At 43.6% G+C, this 12854-nt stretch overlaps 1 protein-coding gene across 1 annotated transcript in view; it reads right to left on the reverse strand.

Annotated features, from left to right (window-relative positions):
- LOC124139848 overlaps positions 1-9221 on the reverse strand; it is a 142932-nt gene extending 133711 nt beyond the window's left edge. Inside the window, exon 1 of the mRNA XM_046507228.2 lies at positions 9094-9221. The gene's annotated coding sequence lies outside the window, so the exon portion shown is untranslated. The remainder of the gene's footprint in view (positions 1-9093) is intronic.
- Positions 9222-12854: the final 3633 nt, after the last annotated feature.

The following is a 12854-nucleotide window of genomic DNA, read 5'->3' on the forward strand; positions in this document are numbered from 1 at the left end:
GTGTTGAAAAAGAGTGAAGGAAGGCGATATGCTAAAATATCCCCAGGAGTTGACGTTGCCCGTGGGGCAAGGTTACGCCGTGTGACTTGAGAATAACCATGGGATGGGTGCGTCTTTGATGTTTCAACGTCGGGGGGTTAACTTACAGGGGTAAGGGAGATGGCAAAATCTTTCCCTTCTTGTAACAGTGGGAGAGCATCGTGTAACGTCCCTACAACCATTGTTAGGAGCTTACAGTAGATTAAAATTTACTGATTATTTTCCAGGCAATGAGTTTTAAGAAAAGCTTGGCCACCTAGATCGAGGACTGTTTGTGGCGAGAGAACAAGGTGACGTTCTTTGTTGTCACGACGCAGAACGCTGAGATGTAGTCAAGGAGGCGATAGTTCCTGTCATGATGTATCAAACAAATTATCATGGTGTACTCATATCATGTGTGTTGGTAGTCAGGACAGTATTTAATTCATCATGGGGATCAGATCAAGAAGCTTGAATGTGGATTGGGTGTACACGAAGCAGGATATAATGAACTCAGTGTTATTCGAAGTTTGTTGCTGAAACAATGCATCCTATGAAAGATATGGGGCAAAACAAACATGCTATCTTCAAAGACGTTTACGTCATGCTCTTTGTAAGAGCAGATTTATATATGACCTCACCATGTGTGACCTCGGAGCCTGTTTCATTTTGTACCACAGCGGAAAGGAATTATGACGTGTCAGTTGCAAAGTAATTCTAAGAACAGTCTATGTGCTACAGGAGTTGTCGCACAGTTTCAATAACTGTATTTACACCTGTAAAGTGATAACGAGTTTCTGGTTCAGATCACGTGTAATGAAGCATCAATATTCGAGGAAGTCTTAAAGATCCGTTAAGATCCGGTTTAGAATTGGTAGCAGAGGTGGTCATGCTCGTTGGCTTAGTCGATGCCCATGTCAATCACAGGATTGTCTGGCTCATGCTCGATTATTTACCACCGTCATAAAAATAGAATATTGCTGAATTTGGCCTTAGACAGCAAACAAACAAATAAATATAAAGAAATTGGCAGCATATTCATGGAGCTGTCTGATCTGAGACACATGTCAGTGTGTATACTGTTATCTGCCACACCGCTGGACTGCTACAGGTAGATTCCTGTTCGACGGAGCGACTCAGGGTCAGCATATAGTCACCATCTATCCAAGTTTGCTGTCTCAGCTCACATCAGCGAGGGGGTAATAATGTGATTGTAATCGATGTGGTGATCGTTGCCCATTCTATCAACCACTGGTTCGTCTTCCATTAATGTGTACCTCTTAATAGTGAATGTATGTTGTTTATCGCCTTGGTTTCGGTGGAGCCGACATTCCCACGGGATAGATACAGCAAGACTATTAAACATTAATACATAGAATTCGAAAGGATGATGCCGAAAGAAAAAAAGAAAAAAGATATGTGTAAAAACGTAGCAATGATCGCGAACTTGCGACGCGCCGAAGCACTAACTTAGCTCTAAGAGAGCGTTGCATAAACCACGTCGCAGTTACGGACTTTTGTATTTTCCATCGTTAAATGTTTAGGATTTCCTTCTCACATCCAGCAAAAGGATGTTTGTTCAGTGCGTTTGGTCGATCTATCTGTGTTTGACATGTGGCCATACCGATACAATGCACGTATTTCATGTTCTTGTGGATAGTTTCTATTTCTATTTCTTCGTTTCGCAACAATACGCCATACTTGCGACATATGTCCTGCAACAGCAACGTGGCTTATCGATGAAAACAAAATCGGTGTTGGGAGCTTTGGCGAGATAAGATAATCCGTAATACCTAATACCAAGTTTCGAGTAGGTTATTCTATATATTTCTTACTTACATATAAGCGATAAAACAGTTTCCATATCAATTAGAAAGTTATGCAAAAAGCAGAGTCGATTGTGCGATTCCGACTATGTGAGCATATGTCTACGAATCACTATATAAATAATGATGATACCAAGTGTTCGCGAAAAAGGCGAGCGTATCCTGCTCCTCTTGTGGCACCCGTCACAAACACATGCACAGACAAGTTAATTGTTAACCCGGAAAACACGGGGACATATGGTTCCGGTCAAAATAGGGAATTGCATCGGTCATATTTTTTTGTCACGGATGCATCATATTTGGAAATGTCTTCCACATGTCTCCCATACAACTGTTTTAAAGCTTTACTAAAACCCTTGAATGTTGTCACCATGGATAAACAGCTTTTTGGCAACTTGGGGGCAAGAAAAAAATGAAGATAACGTATGAAATGTCAGCCCTTCAGTGAAACATCACTGAAGACAGCCTTATATCAAGATGACACAGATGTTTGTTTGTGTGTTGTTTTACGCAATAGTCCAACTGTATGACGGCGGTCTGTAAATAATCAAGTCAGGACCAGACAATCCAGTGATTGACATCATGAGCAACGATCCACGCAATTGGGATACGATGAGATGCATCAACCAAGCCTTACCACCCGATCCCGATCAGCTTTAAGAATCGCGAAAATGCAAAGGTGCAAATATCGTAAAGATTTTACATTCAATCTTTCTACCCTTTAAATTACTGATAAAAAACGTTTTATCCTTCTGCGACAAACAAAAGATCCAAGGAAATTATAGTTACCATGTCTGAAGACATCGCCTGATTTCTGTTTGGGCTTTAGTTGGTTGGTTTAACGCCGCACTCAGCAATATTCCAGCTATATGACGGCGGTCTGTAAATAATCGAGTCTGGACCAGACAATCCAGTGATTGATATCATGAGCTCCGATCCACGCAATTGGGATCGATCACATGCATCAACCAAGACAGCGAGCCTGACCACCCGATCCCGTTAGTCGCCTTTTACGACAAGCATAGTCACCTTTTACGGCAAGCAATGGTTGCTGAAGACCTATTCTACACCGGATCTTCATGGGTCTGTTCAGCTTTAGAAAAGGGCGACACAACAAAATAATTAAAAGTGCTCATGAATATGTATACTCTTAAAAATATTTAGACCAAGTATTAGAACCAGGTATAAGTGTTGACGACAAACATCCTATGCAAGAACGTTTATATCTGTAAACCGTAACATCAAAACACAACCTTCAGTTTGCACGTGCAGTAGGGTGTCATTCCTGATTTTGACTTTCTCAAGGAAGGTCGATTAATCTATGTGGATCATGATTTCTGTCAATCTTAGTGATTCTGCAGGTTTCATAAAGGTTTGATTTACTTGATTTCATTCATTGATTGTGTATGAACTTCCGATGCGGCGTCTGCAACGCGCGGAGCGTCTACGGGCTTTTGGCATGCTGGAAACTGGCAGAAGTCAGCGTGCAGAGATCAATACGGTCAATGTTTCACAGTCTATGCTTAGCAGACTATGGAACAGGTGTCAACCCTGAAATAGCGACGAACGACCCCGTTCAGGGTGTTCCAGATCAACGACAAGAGCGATTGATCCGATACCAGGCTCCACGAACTCGAGCGCAAACTTCGAATCAAATTTTAGTGCAAACTTTCACCAAGCTACTGGTAGTCGAGTTACAGGCTTGGACGATTAGAATTCGTCTACATCCAGCTCATCTCCACGCTCATAAATCGTTAAATTGCCAACAGACGTCGATAATGTTCCAAACGTCTAAACTGGGGTAATCGTCGCTGGTCACGTGTCATGTTTTCAGATGAGCCTCGATTCTCTTTTTGCACTTCCTTGACAGGCGCGGTCGTGTCTGGCGACGTCGGAATGAAAGTTGAGTCAATGTTAACCTGAGACCTCACGTCAGATTTGGCAGTGGATCAGTTGTGTGGTGTGGTCTGGCATCACTTTGACTAACCGAGCACCCTCCATATTGTGCAAGGAAGGGTCATTGGACAGTACTATCGGTGCAATATCCTGACACTCTTTGTTGTCCCATGTGCATGGCGTGTGGGTCAACTTTTTGTCATTTAGGACGACAACGCCCGTGCTCATCGTGCATGAATCGTCACCTTATATCACCTCCAGCAGCACAACATCCATAAAATGCCAAGGCCAGCAATGAACCCGAGTGACCCGGTTGACTAAGGTACCGAAATGTAGAGTTGGCGTCTCTTAACGCACGAAAGAATGTGGGGTTCGAGTCAGAAGGGTAAAACGTAAATGACCTGCACCACTTCCGGCTTTCCTCCCAGATCAAGCTAACACGCCGTGATATAACTGCAGCACTGTTCAAAGCGTTTTTGCCTGTCATCGTACGTTACGGTACAAAAGATATCTGTGCATTGTGAGAGATGACTGAAAAGGGGATCGGTTGGTTACGGTACTTACTGGATGTGTGTCATTGAGAACTTTTCACTGGATTCCTGTTTAGTATATATTTACCCTATGGTGTGATTAAGGATCTTCTACTGCCCTCACAGATGTGTGCAAGCTTTTCGTGTTTTAGGTAGGCCTAGCAGTTAAGCCGTTCTTTCATCACGTCACAGATCCAGGTACGAGTGCCCATATGAAATATGAAGCTATTGAGGCGCTGAGTCCATTCTTATTGAATGTTTAAAAAAAATCTTTGTAACGCGGACATGTAACTTCTACTGAACTAAACCAACATGTGTGATACGAATATCGTCAAATCCCGATAGACTGCATAACATCCACCCCCTTTGTCTACCATCTGACGTTAAGTGCGGAATTTGTACGTGGGAAATCGCCAGTGCATTATTGGTATTTCTGCAGATTCAATTCTTCTCCATCAAACAATTCATGCGCTTGGGCACGTATTTCGTGTTGGTATTCGTAAACCTTTTTAAACCATACTCTTCGTGTGCCGAAAAAAACATGTGCACAGCCCCTCTGAAGAACGCTCAAATCATGAAGTGCTGTTTATGAGATCTTGAACTACCATAATTATATTTACTTATGCATCTATGCACATTCAGCAGTTGCCCCGGGGCCACCCTTCTCAACATGAAGAAAAGCACAAACGCCCTATTCATCTACTAACGGCGTCGGGAGCGACGTACAACGTGAACTTACACCGGCTGCTTCACACAATACCCTGCAGTAGCACAGTCATTTCGCTTGCCCTGAACAAATATCGGGATACTAAATAAATCCCAACAAAGATTCTCCATATGTGTAGTTGTGGAACGTGTATTAACTGGGGTGTTGATAGTATTCCCGATATTGTTTGTATTTGGGCTGTCAGCATATGCTACAGCTCTCGTGCACAACTTGTGCTGTTTGGCCGCCCCTGTGTGCAGACATGTGCTACGTCATATGCATGCTGAGGTATGCATGATCAATGTAACGTATGATAGGATTGTGTAATTAGTTTGCACGGGATGAATTGCTACGAAGGACGAACTCGTCAGTGAGATTGGTGTTATTATGTTTGTTTGTTTGTTGTTTTACGCCGCACTCAGCAATATTCTAGCTATGTGCGTGATATTCCACGGAATTTGGATACGATGACATGAATCAACCAAGTCAGCGAGCCTGACCACCCGATCCCACAAGCAGGTCGCCTTTTACGGCAAGCATGGGTTACTGAAGACCTATTATACCCCGGATCATCACGGGTCCGGTGCAATTGAGTACAGTTTGTGTTCTCCTTCTCCTCCTCCTTATAATTTTCTGTATCATTATTATTACAAATATGGTATGCGTCCAACAAATTGTTTTTCTCCTCGAAACCCCACCCCTACTCAACCCCGCCCAACCCCACCAAACCCATCCCACACACGCACTTCCACTATCCCACCTCACAATATTTAATGCTCGTGAAGATTACGGGGTAGAATAGGTCTTCAGCAACCCATGCTTGCCGTAAAAGGTGACTATGCTTGTCGTAAAAGGCGACTAACGGGATCGGGTGGTCAGGCTCGCTGACTTGGTTGATGCATGTCATCGATCCCAATTGCGTGGATCGATGCTCATGATATTAATCACTGGATTGTCTTGTCCAGACTCGATTATTTACAGACCGCCGTCATATAGCTGGAATATTGCTGAGTGCGGCGTTAAACAATAAACCAACCAACTAATGTCCGGCCCATTAACAGAGACCCTGTGCATCAGATCATTACAGCTATCACGTACACATTGTTACAGATACAGTCCCAAAGATGTGATTACATACATGCACAGAATAACGGGAGATACGGAGGAATACCGTTACAGCATGAAAAACATGCTCGCACTAAGACATACAGGAAAAAGAGAGACATTGTTCTGATGCCAATCAGAAGGACAGACCTGAATCCAAGGAAAAAGAAGAAAGGAAAGCGCCACAGACAGCGTTCTGCAGAGAACACTGTGTCCAAGACATTGAGACAGTGAAACACCGTTTATCCGGACGGTAGCTCGTCCAGTGAAATCGGACTACGGGTGATGGGTAATGTCATGTGATCGCCCGAAAGGTGGGACCCTGGATTAACGGGGTTCGACTTTCCAGGTTCCACTGCGGAGAACACGCGCGGATAAGTAGAGTGTTTAAATACTGGTGAGGTGTGGTAAAATGGAGTTAAACGTCGTGTCCAAGATTTTTGCACTCTCAGACACAGTATGCTGACCCCGAGCCGACCAGTCCCTGTTTTAGATCCTAATGCCGAAACTAGGCAGGGTAACAACAAGTGCCATCTTTTAACGTCTTCTGATTAACGTAGTTGGGGATCGAACTCCCAACCTTCCGCTCCACGGACGCTCAACCTTGGATACCGATAAATCAACACAGGTTGTAAAAGTAAGGGTGATTACTTGAAATAAATGACACCTTAAACATCTCACACCAACCCCCACATGCCAGCCAGGTCTCCACATACCACACGCGACTATAAACTGATTGACTGTAAATCGTTATTTATGAATTTGATTTACACACATCATAAAGCAATGCCTTTTCAAACTGCGTGTTTCCCAAAATAGAAGAAATTCAATATAAAAAAGTATCCGATATTGCAGTCACCTCTGGAAAGTCCCCGTCAGGGTATTAATAAAACGCCGCTCTGCGTGTCAGGCGGTGGGTCATCTACGTGATGAATGGCGACCTGTCTAGGTGTTCACCGTGAGGGTGATGGTATATGTCCCAACACAGCTGACCCACGTGTGTCTGCCAAAGGTAAACGTCGTGTTACATGTTGCCTGGGTCGCGAGGGTCAACTGCATTCCCTTCTGTCCCTGGCAACGTTGTTGGCGAACGGCACGTCCCGACAGGCAAGGATGGACACGGGATGTGTGACATATATGTACTAGCGGAAAGTACATACAGAATCAACTTTTTTTACACTCATGATGGCAGATATGTTCGGAAATGGGTCACAGCATTTTTTATGTGAGTGAGTATGGTTTTACGCCGCATTTGCCATATTCCACAAATGCAGGGACACTAGCATCAGCTGCACACATTGTACGCATGTGGGGAATCGAACCGTCGTTCGGCGTCATGGGCTAACTCATCAAACCCAAGAGCATACAAAGAACATTAGCATAAGATAAAAAGTGAGTAATGAAGATAGTTAGGGATATATTGATACAGTGAGTGAGTGAGTGAGTAAGGTTTTACGCCGCTTTTAGCAATATTCCAGCAATATCACGGCGGGGGACACCAGAAATGGGTTTCACACATTGTACCCATGTCGGGAATCGAACCCGGGTCTTCGGCGTGACGAGCCAACGCTTTAACCACTAGGCTACCCGACCGCCCATATATATATATTGATACAGTCATGAATGCCTAAAGCAAGGAAATCGATAGCTGATCGTATACCAGTTGTCTCGTCTCCGATGTACGATCACACACCATGTCAGCCAGGCTAGACACGGCAGTTGTTCCATCCATGCATCAATCAACCTAGGAATTACCCACACTCGGCAGCCATTGTGTCCAACTGATTGTGTGAATTATGTTAAAGAAAGCAAAGCACACTGATAAACAAATAAATGTTAAGACCAATAAAGAAATTGAAAATGGACCACGTCGGCATAAAAACAACAACATTAATTAATGAACCAACAATGACATCATGGACACAGGTCAAAGAGGACATGATAAGTACTGCACACAAAATAATCAAGAATCAGCTTGACAGTCACACATTCCGGCATCACGTGAATAGCTTAAATATAGCAACAACTGTCCTTCAACAACCAATAAAATATCACAATCCTATCAACCATGAACGAATTCTAAGTCCCATATTGCGTCAGATGACCTCAGTTTGCTCTCGAGTCACGTACATATAATAAATCGTACATAGTTCGATCAGGCTGCGGTAGCCGTATGTGCAGGATGGCATTAGCTGGCGAGTGGACCCGAGCCGTACGTCAATCAAGTGTGGCTGTGATGTGTGGGAGATCACGTCATACAACAATACCACAGTTGATCTCGGTTACGAGGCGAGATAACGATTTTTAAAAACTTCCTTTTTCAGTTGTGTATTAAAAGTTATTACTTTCTGTTGTTAGTCTTTTAAATATTTGTTTATAATTAATTTTATTTTGATTTAAATATTTTGGCACATATTTTATTTCAACACACGATACATGTAAAACATTGTGTATGCGTAATGTATCATTATCAACGTCCTCTTTGGAAAATGGTATGGGAAATATGTATAATCTACGGGGACACCGAGATCCGGATATCCCTTCTGTTAGTATCATTGAAGTATTCCTCGATGATTTATCAATTCGCGTGACAGGTGAAATTAAAACAGCTATACATTATGACTCTAACAGTACCAATGCTCCTATACATTCAATTTATAGAAAATAAACAAATATGATATATCAGCATATCGATGACATGGCATAATGACCTTTTACAAATTGGTTAAACATTTGTTTATGAAAAACACATTCCGTTTCCTAAAATTGAAACAACTCTTACACTGCGGTTTTAACTACAACCGGCTGTCACTATTATTATGTGCATACGATATACATACAAAATTAGGGTGTATTGTGTATTCAGCAATTGCACTCTAAGTTATCATTCAGCGAGGAGCGTTATACCGAATATACCACGTTGTACAGTAGATATATCAACTGCATATACCTATGATTCATTCAATATATTATATACGAACATTACCAATAAAAAATCATAAAGTGTACTTACCTTGGCCAAGCATTAAGTCCAAAACGAATTCCGATGTTGTTTTATCCGTAATACGGCAGCTTATAACGAACTGGACCGCATAGCGCGAATGCTGTTACGTCACAAGCTATCTATATTCATATCACAGTAGTTACTGGGACATCAGCTTCGTAGCTTCATTGTGAAGGGCTTCGGCTGTGCGGAGAATAATTGTGTTGAATGTAGTAAGTGCATGTAAATGCAGGCTAAATGCCGCCAAGTTGTCATTTCAAGGTGAAACAGAAATATCGCCAGACTTTTTTTCATAGACTGCTAGGTAAGTCTGTGTTTACAAGACGATATCGCAGCGAGGGGCACGTTAAGGCCGAGGGTGTGTTTGTGGGGGCGCGGGTATTGGCCGTGGTTCACTGCCGTGTTGAAGCAAGGGATCGAGATGTGTTGAACTTGAAACTCTGTTTCATATTTGTTATTGTTTGTGTGTGGGTATGTCTGCAGCCGGAGGTTGTTGGAGGTTGTGAATGGAAGTACATGTATGCGTGCTCCGACAGTGTGTTAGCCAAGGCGCTTCCCTAATACTGACACTGTTAAAGGTTACCGTGTGTGTGTGTTGTGACTCACATAGTGATGACATTGCCATGGGGTCACTTTCCGATGCCGTGGCGTTTATGGTGATGTGATTTAAATATTACGAACATTTACCACTAACTATTCACTACAGCTGCACTATTTGTGCCGTGAGTGGCACAGTGATTCCTTTGAGATAGGATCGCTATTCACTACAGATACACGTGGGGTGGCGTGAATGACACAGTGCTTACTTTGACATAGAATCGCTATTCACTACAGATACACGTGGGGTGGCGTGAATGACACAGTGCTTACTTTGACATAGAATCGCTATTCACTGCAGGTGCACTTGGGGTGGCGTGAATGACACAGTGCTTACTTTGACATAGGATCACTGTTCACTGCAGGTGCACTTGGGGTGGCGTGAATGACACAGTGCTTACTTTGACATAGGATCGCTATTCACTGCAGGTGCACTAAGGGTGGCGTGAATGACACAGTGCTTGCTTTGACGTAGGATCGCTATTGACTACAGATACACTTAGGGTGGCGTGAATGACACAGTGCTTACTTTGACATAGGATCGCTGTTCACTACAGATACACTTAGGGTGGCGTGTATGACACAGTGCTTACTTTGACATAGGATCGCTGTTCACTGCAGGTGCACAAGGGGTGGCGTGAATGACACAGTGCTTACTTTGACATAGGATCGCTATTCACTGCAGGTGCACAAGGGGTGGCGTGAATGACACAGTGCTTACTTTGACATAGGATCGCTATTCACTGCAGGTGCACTATTTGTGCCGTGAGTGGCACAGTGATTCCTTTGAGATAGGATCGCTATTCACTACAGATACACTTGGGGTGGCGTGAATGACACAGTGCTTACTTTGACATAGGATCGCTATTCACTGCAGGTGCACAAGGGGTGGCGTGAATGACACAGTGCTTACTTTGACATAGGATCGCTATTCACTGCAGGTGCACTAGGGGTGGCGTGAATGACGCAGTGCTTACTTTGACATAAGATCGCTATTCACTGCAGGTGCACTAGGGGTGGCGTGAATGACACAGTGCTTACTTTGACATAGGATCGCTGTTCACTGCAGGTGCACTAGGGGTGGCGTGAATGACACAGTGCTTACTTTGACATAGGATCGCTATTCACTGCAGGTGCACTAGGGGTGGCGTGAATGACACAGTGCTTACTTTGACATAGGATCGCTATTCACTGCAGGTGCACCGGCTTCCTGGGCCGGACCTTGACCCCGTTCCATCTAGCTATTTCAAGGATTTATCTGTCGCAACTTTCAAAATTTAATATAGACTTATGCATAATCGTAACGCTAAGATCGCTTTGTAAAACGGTGTGTCGGGAATATTGTCACTTACCCTTTATCTAGTAAGGCCATGCAATGTTAAATAATCCGGATTTCTTCCAAAATGAAACACGGATGTAAAAGCAAACATTGCATGGTGTTCATGTTGTGTTTTAGCAAAATTATTAACGTCTCGTCAACATCTCGATGCAATGCCAATGGTTAGCTGTGAATCTTATACATTTTACATGTAGGTCATTTTTACTGACTTGACCAGAGAGTTTGTGTCTGTCCCCGCACATTCACTACAAGCTAAGTTGTATGGTGGCCGAGGGGGGACATCGCTTTCTCGCCTTCAGTTAAAAGCCATAATGTGAGACGAGAAAGCGAGAACACGCAATGAGAAAGCGATATGTATATCGCTTTCTCGTCTAGTGCTATCCTGTTATCGCTTTCTCGTCTCGTCTCATCGCTTTATCGCTTTCTTGCGGTCGTAATTGAAAAGCGAGAGAGCGATGTCCGCTCTCGGCCACCGTAAAGGCAATGTGGATAATTAAACATCTAAATATAGGAAAGAGGGGTATTTGTGACGATGACATTACACTCCGAGACGACGCTTTATATACCCTCGATATGTGTTTAACCTTCTTGTTCACCTTCATTTGACAGCTACAAGTGATTAAATACTTATGTCAACAAATTTCAGTCGTGGAAGCCCACGTAGACGGGATTTCTATACCATAATAGTCTGTCTGGTTTTACACCCGCTTATATTTCAGTTATATCACGGCGTGCATGTTTAATGTGGGGAAAAGACCCAAGTGGTGCAGGTCTTAGACGTTTGCAACTTTGTTGAAGCCCAGGAGCACGGATTTAGTGCTGGCGAAACAATCAGGGCGAATGTAGGATTCGAACTCACGATCGTAGGTTCCTGGCACACCTAAGGGACGCAATTCCTCACTGCCAACTGAGTCTCCTCAGACAACTGGGCCACCCATGCCCCTCTTTTGAATAAGCTCACTACCCATAAAGGGTTGTACGCTAGTTAATGTGTTGGTGTCATGGTGGTCGTGGCCTCGAAACTCGGAAACAGGCTGTGAGGTATGTCAGGTATCCTGGTGGCTAATGTGTCACATGACTGCACCCGTGGTCTAGTGGTAGAGCGTAGGGGGTTCGATTCCCGGCCGCGCCATACCAAGACGTTAAAAGATGGTACTTGTTGTTACCCTGCCTGGCCCTCGACATTAATGGGCTAAAACAAGACCTGGTCGGCTTGGATTCAATATACTGTGTCTGATTGGGGTATTCATGTTAACCTGCGGCTCGGTATCGCATAGGGTTAGCACTATAAAATCGGCATTAGTCCGGACTAGTACAAACAGCCACACACACGTGCATGCACGTCGCTATATGTGCAATAATCTAGATCGCGACGTTAAACCCAATTTCACCTCACCTACCCTTACGTGTCATCTCATCACGCTTAAGAGTTCGATTCCCCAAATGATGACAGTGTGTGAAGACCCTTCTTGATCCTTTTGTATCTTGCTTTTATAGAAATGTTTGGCCATTGGTACTGAAAGCAGCATATTACCTCCCTTACCAATATGAGAGACAGACTTGGAACGTCTCAGTGCTCTCTATTGTATAACTGCAAACAACGCTACACCGTTGTCGGGTTGATTGAACGTTGACTGAACAGAAAATGATAGAAGTAAATTTGGTTTGGGTTTCCGTTTCGTTTTCCTCCTAACTTTACCTATATTAAAGGCGCCAGTTTAGGCGTTAACTGTCGTATGACTGACCTCATTGCCTCGTAAACGTGTCAGTCTAAGCCGCTGTATTTCACTCTATCGCTCCACCCTGTAGAATCCTAGTCGAGGTATTAACTAAT

This window comes from Haliotis rufescens, unplaced genomic scaffold (assembly GCF_023055435.1).
Source record: "Haliotis rufescens isolate VD_foot unplaced genomic scaffold, xgHalRufe1.0.p SCAF_7, whole genome shotgun sequence".
Taxonomy (NCBI): Eukaryota; Metazoa; Mollusca; class Gastropoda; order Lepetellida; family Haliotidae; genus Haliotis; species Haliotis rufescens.